This window comes from Tamandua tetradactyla, chromosome 1 (assembly GCF_023851605.1).
Source record: "Tamandua tetradactyla isolate mTamTet1 chromosome 1, mTamTet1.pri, whole genome shotgun sequence".
NCBI classification, from domain to species: domain Eukaryota; kingdom Metazoa; phylum Chordata; class Mammalia; order Pilosa; family Myrmecophagidae; genus Tamandua; species Tamandua tetradactyla.
Genome location: NC_135327.1, coordinates 54625972 through 54640461, shown reverse-complemented (window position 1 = coordinate 54640461; position 14490 = coordinate 54625972). Strand labels below are relative to the sequence as shown.

General features: G+C 39.4%; 1 protein-coding gene across 1 annotated transcript in view; it reads right to left on the bottom strand.

Moving 5' to 3' along the window:
- Positions 1-11080, bottom strand: part of FERMT1 (FERM domain containing kindlin 1) — a 144933-nt gene extending 133853 nt beyond the window's left edge. Inside the window, exon 1 of the mRNA XM_077115920.1 lies at positions 10955-11080. The gene's annotated coding sequence lies outside the window, so the exon portion shown is untranslated. The remainder of the gene's footprint in view (positions 1-10954) is intronic.
- Between the last annotated feature and the right edge of the window lie 3410 nt (positions 11081-14490).

Genomic DNA, 14490 nt, shown 5'->3' with positions numbered 1-14490 from the left:
ACCCTGTTTCTACCTCCTGCTGGACTCTGTTATCAAGGACATATTCCAAATTTATTCTCGAATGTCTGTTCACATCAGTGGGACCATACAGTATTTGTCCTTTAGTTTTTGGCTAGACTCACTCAGCATAATGTTCTCTAGGTCCATCCATGTTATTACATGCTTCATAAGTTTATCCTGTCTTAAAGCTGCATAGTATTCCATCGTATGTATATACCACAGTTTGTTTAGCCACTCTTCTGTTGATGGAGATTTCGGCTGTTTCCATCTCTTTGCAATTGTAAATAACGCTGCTATAAACATTGGTGTGCAAATGTCCATTTGTGTCTTTGCCCTTAAGTCCTTTGAGTATATTCCCAGCAATGGTATTGCTGGGTCATATGGCAATTCTATATTCAGCTTTTTGAGGAACCGCCAAACTGCCTTCCACAGTGGCTGCACCATTTGACATTCCCACCAACAGTGGATAAGTGTGCCTCCTTCTCCGCATCCTCTCCAGCACTTGTCATTTTCTGTTTTGTTGATAATGGCCATTCTGGTGGGTGTGAGACGATATCTCACCGTGGCCCTGATTTGCATTTCTCCAACGGCCAGGGACATTGAGCATCTCTTCATGTGCCTTTTGGCCATTTGTATTTCCGCCTCTGATAGGTGTCTGTTCAAGTCTTTTTCCCATTTTGTAATTGGGTTGGCTGACTTTTTGTTGTTGAGATGAACAATCTCTTTATAAATTCAGGATACTAGACCTTTATCTGATATATCATTTCCAAATATTGTCTCCCATTGTGAAGGCTGTCTTTCTACTTTCTTGATGAAGTTCTTTGATGCACAAAAGTGTTTAATTTTTTTTTTTTATTAATTAAAAAAAGAATTAACAAAACAGTTAGAAATCATTTCAATGTACATGTACAATCAGTAATTCTTAATAACATCACATAGTTGCATATTCATCATTTCTTAGTACATTTGCATCGATTTAGAAAAAGAAATAAAAAGACAACAGAATAAGAATTAAAACAATAATAGAAAGAAAAAAAAACAAAAAAAAAACAAAAACAAAAAACCTATACCTCACATGCAGCTTCATTCAGTGTTTTAACATAATTGCATTACAATTGGGTAGTATTGTGCTGTCCATTTCTGAGTTTTTATATCCAGTCCCGTTGTACAGTCTGTATCCCTTCATCTCCAATTATCCCTTCTCTTTTTTTTTTTTTTAATTAACAGAAAAAAAGAAATTAACCCAACATTTAGAGATCATACCATTCTACACATGCAATCATTAATTCTTAACATCATCACATAGCTGCATGATCATCATTTCTTAGTACATTTGCATTGGTTTAGAAGAACTAGCAACATAACCGAAAAAGATATAGAATGTTAATATAGAGAAAAAAATAAAAGTAATAATAGTAAAATCAAAACAAAACAACACAAAACAAAAGAAAAACCTATAGCTCAGATGCAGCTTCATCCAGTGTTTTAACATGATTACTTTACAATTAGGTATTATTGTGCTGTCCATTTTTGAGTTTTTGTATCTAGTCCTGTTGCACAGTCTGTATCCTTTCAGCTTCAATTACCCATTGTCTTACCCTGTTTCTAACTCCTGCTGAACTCTGTTACCAATGACATATTTCAAGTTTATTCTCGAATGTCCGTTCACATCAGTGGGACCATACAGTATTTGTCCTTTAGTTTTTGGCTGGATTCACTCAGCATAATATTCTCTAGGTCCATCCATGTTATTACATGGTTCATAAGTTTATCTTGTCTTAAAGCTGCATAATATTCCATCGTATGTATATACCACAGTTTGTTTAGCCACTCTTCTGTTGATGGAGATTTTGGCTGTTTCCATCTCTTTGCAATTGTAAATAATGCTGCTATAAACATTGGTGTGCAAATGTCCATTTGTGTCTTTGCCCTTAAGTCCTTTGAGTAGATTCCCAGCAATGGTATTGCTGGGTCGTATGGCAATTCTATATTCAGCTTTTTGAGGAACCGCCAAACTGCCTTCCACAGTGGTTGCACCCTTTGACATTCCCACCAACAGTGGATAAGTGTGCCTCTTTCTCCGCATCCTCTCCAGCACTTGTCATTTTCTGTTTTGTTGATAATGGCCATTCTGGTGGGTGTGAGATGATATCTCATTGTGGTTTTGATTTGCATTTCTCTAATGGCCAGGGACATTGAGCATCTCTTCATGTGCCTCTTGGCCATTTGTATTTCCTCTTCTGAGAGGTGTCTGTTCAAGTCTTTTTCCCATTTTGTAATTGGGTTGGCTGTCTTTTTGTTGTTGAGATGAACAATCTCTTTATAAATTCTGGATACTAGACCTTTATCTGATATATCATTTCCAAATATTGTCTCCCATTGTGAAGGCTGTCTTTCTACTTTCTTGATGAAGTTCTTTGATGCACAAAAGTGTTTAATTTTGAGGAGTTCCCATTTATTTATTTCCTTCTTCAGTGCTCTTGCTTTAGGTTTAAGGTCCATAAAACCGCCTCTAGTTGTAAGATCCATAAGATATCTCCCAACATTTTCCTCTAACTTTTTTATGGTCTTAGACCTAATGTTCAGATCTTCGATCCACCTTGAGTTAACTTCTGTATAGGGTGTGAGAGATGGGTCTTCTTTCATTCTTTTGCATATGGATATCCAGTTCTCTAGGCACCATTTACTGAAGAGACTGTTCTGTCCCAGGTGAGCCGGCCCGACTGCCTTATCAAAGATCAAATGTCCATAGATGAGAGGGTCTACATCCGAGCACTCCACTCGACTCCATTGGTTGATATATCTATCTTTATGCCAATACCATGCTGTCTTGACCACTGTGGCTTCACAATATGCCTTAAAGTCAGGTAGCGCGAGACCTCCAGCTTCGTATTTTTTCCTCAAGATGTTTTTAGCAATTCGGGGCACCCTGCCCTTCCAGATAAATTTGCTTATTGGTTTTTCTATTTCTGAAAAATAAGTTGTTGGGATTTTGATTGGTATTGCATTGAATCTGTAAATCAATCCAGGCAGGATTGACACCCTAACTATATTTAGTCTTCCAATCCATGAACACGGCATGCCCCTCCATCCATTCAGGTCCTCTGTGATTTCTTTTAGCAGTTTTTTGTAGTTTTCTGTATATAGGTTTTTTGTCTCTTTGGTTAAATTCATTCCTAGGTATTTTATTCTTTTAGTTGCAATTGTAAATGGGATTCGTTTCTTGATTTCCCCCTCAGCTTGTTCATTACTAGTGTATAGAAATGCTGCAGATTTTTGAATGTTGATCTTGTAACCTGCTACTTTGCTGTACTCATTTATTAGCTCTAGCAGTTTTGCTGTGGATCTTTCCGGGTTTTCGACGCATAGTATCATATCGTCTGCAAACAGTGATAGTTTTACTTCTTCCTTTCCAATTTCGATGCCCTGCACTTCTTTTTCTTGTCTAATTGCTCTGGCTAGAACCTCCAACACAATGTTGAATAATAGTGGTGATAGTGGACATCCTTGTCTTGTTCCTGATCGTAGGGGGAAAGTTTTCAATTTTTCCCCATTGAGGATGATATTAGCTGTGGGTTTTTCATATATTCCCTCTATCATTTTAAGGAAGTTCCCTTGTATTCCTATCTTTTGAAGTGTTTTCAACAGGAAAGGATGTTGAATCCTGTCAAATGCCTTCTCTGCATCAATTGAGATGATCATGTGATTTTTCTGCTTTGATTTGTTGATATGGTGTATTACATTAATTGATTTTCTTATGTTGAACCATCCTTGCATACCTGGGACGAATCCTACTTGGTCATGATGTATAATTCTTTTAATGTGTTGTTGGATACGATTTGCTAGAATTTTATTGAGGATTTTTGCATCTGTATTCATTAGAGAGATTGGTCTGTAGTTTTCTTTTTTTGTAATATCTTTGCCTGGTTTTGGTATGAGGGTGATGTTGGCTTCACAGAATGAATTAGGCAGTTTTCCCTCCTCTTTGATTTTTTTGAAGAGTTTGAGGAGAATTGGTACTAATTCTTTCTGGAACGTTTGGTAGAATTCACACGTGAAGCCATCTGGTCCTGGACTTTTCTTTTTAGGAAGCTTTTGAATGACTAATTCAATTTCTTTACTTGTGATTGGTTTGTTGAGGTCATCTATGTCTTCTTGAGTCAACGTTGGTTGCTCATGTCTTTCCAGGAACCCGTCCATTTCATCTAAATTGTTGTATTTATTAGCGTAAAGTTGTTCATAGTATCCTGTTATTACCTCCTTTATTTCTGTGAGGTCAGTAGTCATGTCTCCTCCTCCATCTCCGATCCCATTTATCTGCATCCCCTCTCTTCTTCTTTTTGTCAATCTTGATAGGGGCCCATCAATCCTATTGATTTTCTCATAGAACCAACTTCTGGTCTTATTGATTTTCTCTACTGTTTTCATATTTTCAATTTCATTTATTTCTGCTCTGATCTTTGTTATTTCTTTCCTTTTGCTTGCCTTGGGATCAGTTTGCTGTTCTTTCTCCAGTTCTTCCAATTGAACAGTTAATTCCTGCATTTTTGCCTTTTCTTCTTTTCTGATATAGGCATTTAGGGCAATAAATTTCCCTCTTAGCACCGCCTTTGCTGCATCCCATAAGTTTTGATATGTTGTGTTTTCATTTTCATTTGCCTCGAGGTATTTACTAATTTCTCTTGCAATTTCTTCTTGGACCCACTCGTTGTTTAAGAGTGCGTTGCTGAGCCTCCAGGTATCTGCGAATCCCCTGGCACTCCGCCCATCATTGATTTCCAACTTCATTCCTTTATGATCCGAGAAAGTGTTGTGTATGATTTCAATCTTTTTAAATTTGTTAAGACTTGCTTTGTGACCCAGCATATGGTCTATCTTTGAGAATGATCCATGAGCACTTGAGAAAAAGGTGTATCCTGCTGTTGAGGGATGTAATGTCCTGTAAATGTCTGTTAAGTCTAGCTCCTTTATAGTAATATTCAGATTCTCTATTTCTTTATTGATCCTCTGTCTAGATGTTCTGTCCATTGATGAGAGTGGGGAATTGAAGTCTCCAACTATTATGGTATTTGTGTCTATTTCCCTTTTCAGTGCTTGCAGTGTATTCCTCACGTATTTTGGGGCATTCTGGTTCGGTGCATAAATATTTATGATTGTTATGTCTTCTTGTTCAATTGTTCCCTTTATTAGTATATAGTGTCCTTCTTTGTCTCTTTTAACCGCTTTACACCCGAAGTCTAACTTGTTGGATATTAGTATAGCCACTCCTGCTATTTTCTGGTTGTTATTTGCATGAAATATCTTCTCCCAACCTTTCACCCTCAACCTATGTTTATCCTTGGGTCTAAGATGTATTTCCTGTAGACAGCATATAGAAGGATCCTGTTTTTTAATCCATTCTGCCAATCTATGTCTTTTGATTGGGGAATTCAGTCCATTAACATTTAGTGTTATTACTGTTTGGATAATATTTTCCTCTGCCATTTTGCCTTTTGTATTATATATATCATATCTGACTTTCCTTCTTTCTACACTCTTCTCCATACCTCTCTCTTCCGTCTTTTCGGTTCTGACTCTAGTGCTCCCTTTAGTATTTCTTGCAGAGCTGGTCTCTTGGTCACAAATTCTCTCAGTGACTTTTTGTCGGAGAATGTTTTAATTTCTCCCTCATTTTTGAAGGACAATTTTGCTGGATATAGGAGTCTTGGTTGGCAGTTTTTCTCTTTTAGTAATTTAAATATATCATCCCACTGTCTTCTAGCCTCTATGGTTTCTGCTGAGACATCTACACATAGTCTTATTGGGTTTCCCTTGTATGTGATGGATTGTTTTTCTCTTGCTGCTTTCAAGATCCTCTCTTTCTCTTTGACCTCTGACATTCTAACTAGTAAGTGTCTTGGAGAACGCCTATTTGGGTCTAATCTCTTTGGGGTGCGCTGCACTTCTTGAATCTGTAATTTTAGGTCTTTCATAAGAGTTGGGAAATTTTCAGTGAAAATTTCTTCCATTAGTTTTTCCCCTCCTTTTCCCTTCTCTTCTCCTTCTGGGACACCCACAACATGTATATTTGTGCGGTTCATATTGTCCTTGAGTTCCCTGATACCCTGTTCAAATTTTTCCATTCTTTTCCCGATAGTTTCTGTTTCTTTTTGGAATTCAGATGTTCCATCCTCCAAATCACTAATTCTATCTTCTGTCTCTTTGAATCTATCATTGTAGGTATCCATTGTTTTTTCTATCTTTTCTACTTTGTCCTTCACTTCCATAAGTTCTGTGATTTGTTTTTTCAGTTTTTCTATTTCTTCTTTATGTTCAGCCCATGTCTTCTTCATGTCCTCCCTCAATTTATCGATTTCGTTTTTGAAGAGGTTTTCCATTTCTGTTCGTATATTTAGCATTAGTTGTCTCAGCTCCTGTATCTCATTTGAACTATTGGTTTGTTCCTTTGACTGGGCCATATTTTCAATTATTTGAGCGTGATCCGTTATCTTCTGTTGGCGTCTGCGCATTTAGACAGATTTCCCTAGGTATTGGATCCAAAAGTTTGGAAGATTTTTCTGTGAAATCTCTGGGTTCTGTTTTTCTTTTCCTGCCCAGTAGGTGGCGCTCGTGGCACACGTTTGTCAGCGGGTCCCACCAGTAAAAGGTGCTGTGGGACCTTAAACTTTGGAAAACTCTCGCCGTCCGGGGGTTTCGCTAGCTGAAGCGGCTTGAGCCGGCCCAGGGTCCGAACGCAGGGAGGGTTGCTGGTCACCGCAGCCCGGGAAAGAGCCCGTCCGAATTTCCTAGTAGGCCCTGGGCGACAAGCGTGGCGGGAGGGCGCCAGCAGCAGCGGCCCGCCCGAGAGAGTGCACGTTCCCCGGGAGTCACGGGTTTGGAAGGCGCCTCCCCCACCCGTCAACGTTCTCCGTGGCCTGGGGATTTCCGATCCAATTCTCTCAGTTGGTCCGGGGGGCTGCGCGTGGTGTGGGCGCCAGCCGCCTTGGTTTCAGTGGACCGCCTCTCCAATTCTCCCAGCCGGCCCGGGAAGGGGGAAGGGAGTTACTCCAGCCTGGGAAGGGGGAAGGGAGCGCCACCCGCGCGCCTCGGTGATCTCACCCGAGCTGCTTCTCTCAGCCAGCCAGCCGTTCCAGGATGGGGTACGCTGTCTTTTTTTTTTTATCTCTGTTGTGGCTTTGGGCGCTTTCTGTATCGTTTCTACTCCCCTAGTAGCTGTCCTGGAGAAGAAACTAAGATCCGCGCGTCTTACTAAGCCGCCATCTTCCAGGAAGTCCCTGATGGCATATTTTGGATGGATTAAATTGTATATGAATATCTCAATAAAATTACATTTAAAAAAAGGAGGCCAAAGAAAGAGATGTGTTTTTTTTCCCATCTTTGGACATTCTTGACTGAGAATGTGATGGTGAAATGTCAGCAGCCATTTTGTGATTGTGAGAGGAAAAAAATCCAAGATAATCTCAGGCTTGATGAGTTATGATGCCACTGGACCATTGTGTTAACCAATCCTGGAGCTGCCCCACTTTTAGTTATGTGAAGTAATAAAAGTTTGTACTCATTTAAAAATCTTTAGTTGAGTTGTCTGTTATTTGTAAATTAGAGTTTACTGGATGCCTATACAGCTAGTTTTGAAAAGAATTACTTTCCAATGACCAAGTGATACTGAGAACATAGAATAGAAAAAAGTAATTGGTGTTCTTTACTCTATTTCTATCATAAAGAGAAGAATGGTCTGATAAGAATTTTTTTTGTTTTAGCTTATATCACTGGTTTATGGCATGTCTCTAACTTGATAGAAGCAAAAATAAGAAATGGGTTTATTTTTCATCTATCACTGACTTGAACATTCTCTGTTGCATTTCCACTGCTTGTTTTCTCTGATAATACAGCTTTTTGCTCACTTTCAGCTGTAAAACAGTCTCATTTTTGGGTTATAAAATATAATCCTCACTAAATAAATACTTTCAATCTTGTACCTATTGGCTACTGTTTTCTCTGCTATGGCTAGTGTTCAAATGTCTACTCTTTTGTGGGGCACTTTTGTGAGTTCCTTGGAGACCTTCACTGGGGGCTCCTGTGCTTTGTGTTCCTGAAACTGGCGATGCAATCTTTGCTTGACTTTCTGGGACCCCTCTTCAGCTCCTGTCTTCTCTCCCCCAACCTTATATTCCAGAGCCTCTCCCTCTTTGCTAAAAGTTGGTCCTCTAGTAAGATGCCTTGAGCCTGGCGATCTTCCACATCATCTCCTTGTTCAATCTGCTCATGAATCCTTGTCCCACTAAAAGGAGACTTGAAGCTTGCCCATTGCTGAGTTCTTTCTGCTTGCTTTTCCTATTACAGACAGTTTCACCTACCACATTTGTATTTTTCCTGGCAAGAATTAGATACCAGTCTCTACTTGTGTATACTCTGAACTCCTGGTGACACATGCCAGGCTCTCCTAAGAACTCTTTTACCATGCTCCAACCCTGTGGTCAGACCAAGATGGGTCTTCAAATGTCTGCTGTCTGCCAGGGAGTAAGAAGCCACCCAGTCTCCCTCTTTCATTGGAATCACATAACCTGTGAGGACCTTCTATTGGCAGCCCCTCCTTACTTGGTCTGGGGCAGGATGAGGAAGCAAACCGAAACACTTTCTACTCCAATGAATTCTTGCTGATATTTTTTCAAATTTCTATTCTCCTCTGACTTAGGTTGGAGGTAGGTGTTGGGGACTGATAGTCAAAGAAGCACCTTGGCCACCTCTTAGAAGGTCCCATGGGATGGTTGTTGTACCAGCTTCCTATAGCTTCTGTAGCAAATTGCTACCACCATAGTGGGGCAAAGCAACATGAACTTACCTTACGTTTCTGGAGGTCAGAAGTCTAATATCAGTCTCAGGGGGCTAAAAATAATGTATTGGCAGGGCTGTGTTCCTTCTAGAGACTCTAAGGGAGAATCTGTTTCTTGGTCTTTTCCAGCTTCTAGAGGCTGCCCGCGTTCCTTGGCTTGTGGCCCCATCTTCCATCTTCAAAGCCAGAGATGTAGAATCTTAAAATCTCTCTGTCTCTGCTTCTGTCATGACCTTTTCTCTGACCATGACTAGCCATCCTCTTATAATAAGGACTCCTGTGATTACATTGGGCATACCTGGATAATCCTGGTAATGCACCTTTTTTAGCTCTTTAATTTAATCATACCTGCACAGTCTCTTTTTGCCATGTAAGGTAGCATAGTCATAGGTTTAGAGATTAGGATGTAGGCCTGTTGTGGGGAAGTGAGTCATATTCTGTCTACTACAGTTGTGCTAACATAAATAATATTCTCCATTTATACGGTTCAACGCCACTGTGGGGCACATGGCTTATCAAAATTCCTTGTTCTCTTGGAGTTAATTGTGGCAGTGTGAGTAGTTCTGGCCAATGAAATAGAAGTAGTAAACAAGTAGATCACTTCTGGGTAGAAGCATGTAATTGCCAACACTTGACTCTCTGGCCCCCTTTTCCCCTGCAGGACAAACCTTGACAACTTGTCTTTATCTGGTTCTTCTTGGTTTTCTTTTGTGAGCATGATCCAGCCACTCAAGAAAGTCCTTAAGGCAGGGTCACAGGTGCTTGCAGGAGGAGGTCGTGGACCTGTAGGGCAATGGTGAATGCAGAGGGCTCTGCGGCATCTGCAAGTCCTGTGTCCAGAGGGTTGGTTTGGTGCCTCAAGTGACTCAGGAGCCAGGCCAGGAAGTAAGCCTGCACTCCCTCATCCAAGTATGAGGCAGGATGTGGTATGTTAATAGAATGGCTCAAAAGAGGCAACCGGAGCAGGGTGGTTTACTCTAGGAGAGGTTACAAGATGGATTTTGATTTGGCTTTGAAGGTTGGGAAGGATTAGGTAAGAAAAGGAGCCTCTTTCAAGTGGAGGGAGCAGCGTTAGCACAGGTATGGCTGCTAATTTTGAGAAAATCGTAAGCAGTGGGCTTGGGACAAAAGGTGGGTGAGAAGAAGTAGGAAATCAAGCTGGAAAACCTGGGGCCAGATCGTCAAGGACCAGGAATTCAATAGTCATCTTAATGGTAGGAAGAAAGTGCTGTATTTTTAACACTTGTGGAGAGACATTTTTAGAATCTCCCATTTGGCTGTTTCGTCCTCCTCATCTTTGATCTCTGGGTTTCCCTCTTCTGATTAGTCTGGCGAATGTTTCTTCCCAAGGTCTTTTTGCTGATTCCTGTCAGCTCCCTCGAGGCCCAGTCTTTCTAGCATCAGTCTTTTCCCGGCTTGCAGTGGTCAGCTGGTCTCCTGCCTGCCCTATGTCTGCTTGGGTTCCCTCGATTCCCTGCTTTAAACTCTCCGTCCTGACTTTCCCACTCCCTTTTCCTGTCAATTCTTCCTTTTATATGATTACATGGGTTATTAAGCTCTTAATTATTGAGGCATATAAGAGTGTTTTTAAGAACTGTATGTTCTTCTGAGCTTTTTTTATAGCTGCAGACCTGTGACAAAATCTGCTTGTGCCTTCTGGAATTTGTTCGAAGTCACAGAACATCATGTTATTCTCTCATTTGCTGGACCCCTGTTTCATATGTAGTATTTGAGAACAAGATTGATTAATTGTATTTACAATACAATAAATGAATAACTAAGGAAATAAAATGAGGTAATATGATTTTTAGATGTGCCAGTGAAGCATACATTATACTGGATAAACTTATTACAAAAATAATTGCTCTTCAACATGAATTCATACTAGTAGCTGACACTGAGAGTGCTTTTACAATCTGCTGAGCACTGCTCTATGCTCTTTATATAAATTAATATTTTGAAGAGTCCTACCAATCCCAAGATGTAGTCCTGTTATTACCCTCAGTTTATAGGTAAGGAAATGGAGGCACGGAGAAGTTAAGTAAGTTGCTCCAGGTCACACGTGATGGAAATAGAGTTAAGATTTAAACCACAGTAATTTGGCTGGGAGTCCCAGGTCCTTACCATTAGGCTATAGTGTCATCTGCTTGCTGTACTGCAGCGGTTCTCAATGTGTGGTCCTTTGGCCAACAGCATCATCATGATTGGAACATGTTAGAAAGGCAAATTTGGAGGCCGCAGCCCAACCTACTAAATCAGAAATTATGGGGTGGGGCCCAGAAATCTGTGATGTCACAAGGCATCCAGGTGATCTGATAGATGTGTTAACTTTTGACAACCACTGAAGACCACCATATATGAAGCAAGCAATTTTTGATTTACCCTTTGTGTTATGTCTACTTTCAGCTAAGAAGGAGAAATTCCTACCATCTAAGCATTCATTTGGGGAATGGGTTTGAGGCGGAGTTGTTATCTGTAGTTCCCTGGCCCTTCATTTTCTCATCTATGATTGAGATAGCATTGTCTTTCCACCTTCTCAGAGACTTTGTTGAAAATGAAGGAAATGCTGTGCATGATAGGCCTTATTTCCTACCTGTAAGAAAAGTACCTTATTTATTTTTTAACTAGAGCAGTTGTAGGTTTACAAAAAACAATGCATTAAGTGCAGAGTTCCCATGTACCCCTGTGTGCTGGTTAGAAAGGATGTATGTACCCTAGAAAAGTCATGTTTTAATCCTAATCCCATTTTGTAAAGGCAGCCATTTCTTCTAATTCCTATTCAGTATTGTATATTTGAAACTGTAATTAGATTATCTCCCTGGAGATGTGATTTAATCAAGAATGGTTGTTAAGCTGGATTAGGTGGAGGCATGTCTCCACGCATCTGGATGGGTCTTGAATAGTTTACCGGAGTCCTATAAAAGAGGAAACATTTTGAAGAATGAGGAAGATTCTGAGAGATTCTGAGAGAGCAGAGAATGGCATAGCCACGAGAAGCAGAGAGTCCACCAGCCAGTGACCTTTGGAGATGAAGAAGGAAAATGCCTCCCGGGAGCTTCATGAAACAGGAAGCCAGGAGAGAAAGCTAGCAGATGATACCGTGTTTGCCACGTGCCCTCCCAACCGAGAGAGAAACCTTGACTGTGTTTGCCATGTGCCTTCTCACTTGAAAGAGAGAGACCCTGAACTTCATTGGCCTTTCTTGAACCAAGGTATCTTTCCCTGGATACCTTAGATTGGACGTTTCTATAGACTCGCTTTAACTGGGACACCTTCTCAGCCTTAGAACTGTCAACTAGCAACTCATTAAATTCCCCTTTTTAAAAGTCATTCTGTTTCTGGTATATTGCATTCCGTCAGCTAGCAAACTAGAACACCCTGTGTCACACATAGTTTTTCCTATTAACATTTTACATTAGTGTGATACTTCTGTTACCACTGATTGAGCTATTAACTTGAGCCTACTGTTTACATTAGTACTCATGCTTTGTGTTGCACAGCTTTGTTTTTTGTGTGTAGTAACTTACAATCTAAACTTTCCCCTTTTATCCCTTTGCAAATATACTATGCACTGATGTTAGTTACATTCACAAAGTCTACTTTGATTACTATCATCCATTACCAAAATTTTTCCATCATCCTAAAACAAAAGTTCTCTATTAATCAAACATTAACTCCCATTCCCCTCTTTCACCCAGCCCCTTGTGGTCTGCATTCTAGTTTTTGACTTTATGAACTTGCTTATTCTTCTTATATCACATTAGTAAGATCATTCAGCTTTTGTCCTTTTGTGTCTGGCTTATTTCACTCAACATTATATCTTCAAGGTTCATTCATCTGTGTTTGAGCATGCATCAGAACTTCATTCCTTTTTATGAATAATATTCCATTGTATGTATATACCACATTTTATTTATCCATTCTTCTGTTAATGGACGCTTGGGTTGCTTCCACCTTTTTGCAATTATGAATAATGTGGCTATGAACATTGGGGTGCAAATATTTGTTTGAGCACCTGCTTTCAATTCTTTTGGGTGTACACCTAGAAGTGGGATTGCCAGATTGCATGGTAATTAGTTCTTTACTTAACTTTATGAGCAATCACCAAACTATTTTCCACAGTGGCTGCACCATTTTACATTCCCACCAAGAATGTATGAGGGTTCCTGTTTCTTCACATCTCTCCAACACTTATTTCCTGTTTGTTTGTTTTTTAATAGTAGTATTCTAGTGTGTATGAGATGTTATCTCATTGTGGTCTTGATTTGCATTTCCCTGATGGCTAATAACATTGAACATCTTTTCATGTGTTTCTTGGCCTTTGTATATTCTTTGGAGTGATGTCTATTCAAGTGTTTTTCCCATTTTTTAATTGGACTGTTTCCCTTTTGTTGTTGACTTGTAGGAATTCTTTTTATGTTCTGGATGTTAAACCTTCATCGGATATATAGTTTACAAATATTTTCTTCCATTCTGTAGGTTGTCTTTTTACTTTATTGATAAAATCCTTTGATGAACAAAAGTTTCTAATTCTGATTTATCTATTTTTTTTCTTTTGTTGCTTGTGTTTTGGTGTAAAAACTAAGAAACTAATGCCTCTCACAAGATCTTGAATATGTTTCCTTATGTTTTCTTCCAGGAGTTTTATAGTTTTACTTCTATAGTTAGGCCTTTGGTCGATTTTGAGTAGTATTTTGTACATGGCATTGCAGTTCTTCCAGGGCCATTTGTTGAAGAGAGTGTTCTTTCACTGAGTGGACTTGGCATCCTCGTCAAACAGTAGTTGGCCAAAGGTGTGAGGCTTTATTTCTGAACTCTCAATTTAATTCCATTGGTCTGTATGCTTGTTCTTGGGCCAGTTCCATACTGTTTTGACTACTGTAGCTTTTAAATTTTAATGTTTTAAAATCAGGATGTGTCAGTCCTATAACTTTGTTCTTTTTCAAAATGGTTTTGGCTATTCCAGGCCATTTACCCTTACATATGAATGTGGTGACTGGCTTTTCCATTTCTGCAAAGAATGCTGTTGGAATTTTGATTGAAATTGCATGGAATCTGAATATCGCATCGGGTAGAAATGATATCTTAATGATATTTAGTCTTCTTATCTATGAACAAGGGAATTTCATTCTCTTATATGATTGATTTTTTTAAAATGACTGACGGGATTGATAAATTTTAAGCATATGAGTGAGTCATAAAGCTGGTCATCCCTAATAGCAAATTAGCTAGAATTATACTGCTGATAACGAAACAGGGATAGAGCTAAAGAACTTTGTTTTTTCTCCCTTTAAAGTTGTTAACATTTACTGATGTGTTATTTACTGTAGGCATTAAGGCTAGCATAAAGCACTTTTCCTTTCACAAAATCTCCAGAACCATACAGTGAGTATAGTGTTACTACTGGCCTCAAACCTACAAGAGGCAATTGTATCGTCTTATATGATTTTTGTCTTTTAAGGCAGTCCTTCTCTGACACCCAAATTTACACTGATTACCCCTCTGGAGTTCTTTATTTCTCTTTGATGGAGAGAGGAGTTATTTGTCCTTTCCTGCTTTTCCCACCTGCCTTTTCAAGTTTTCTCCCCTCCTGTCTTTTTGGTATTTTTAAGAACCGCTTCATAAAATGCCAAGCTTCATTTTTCTCTACTCACCCAATT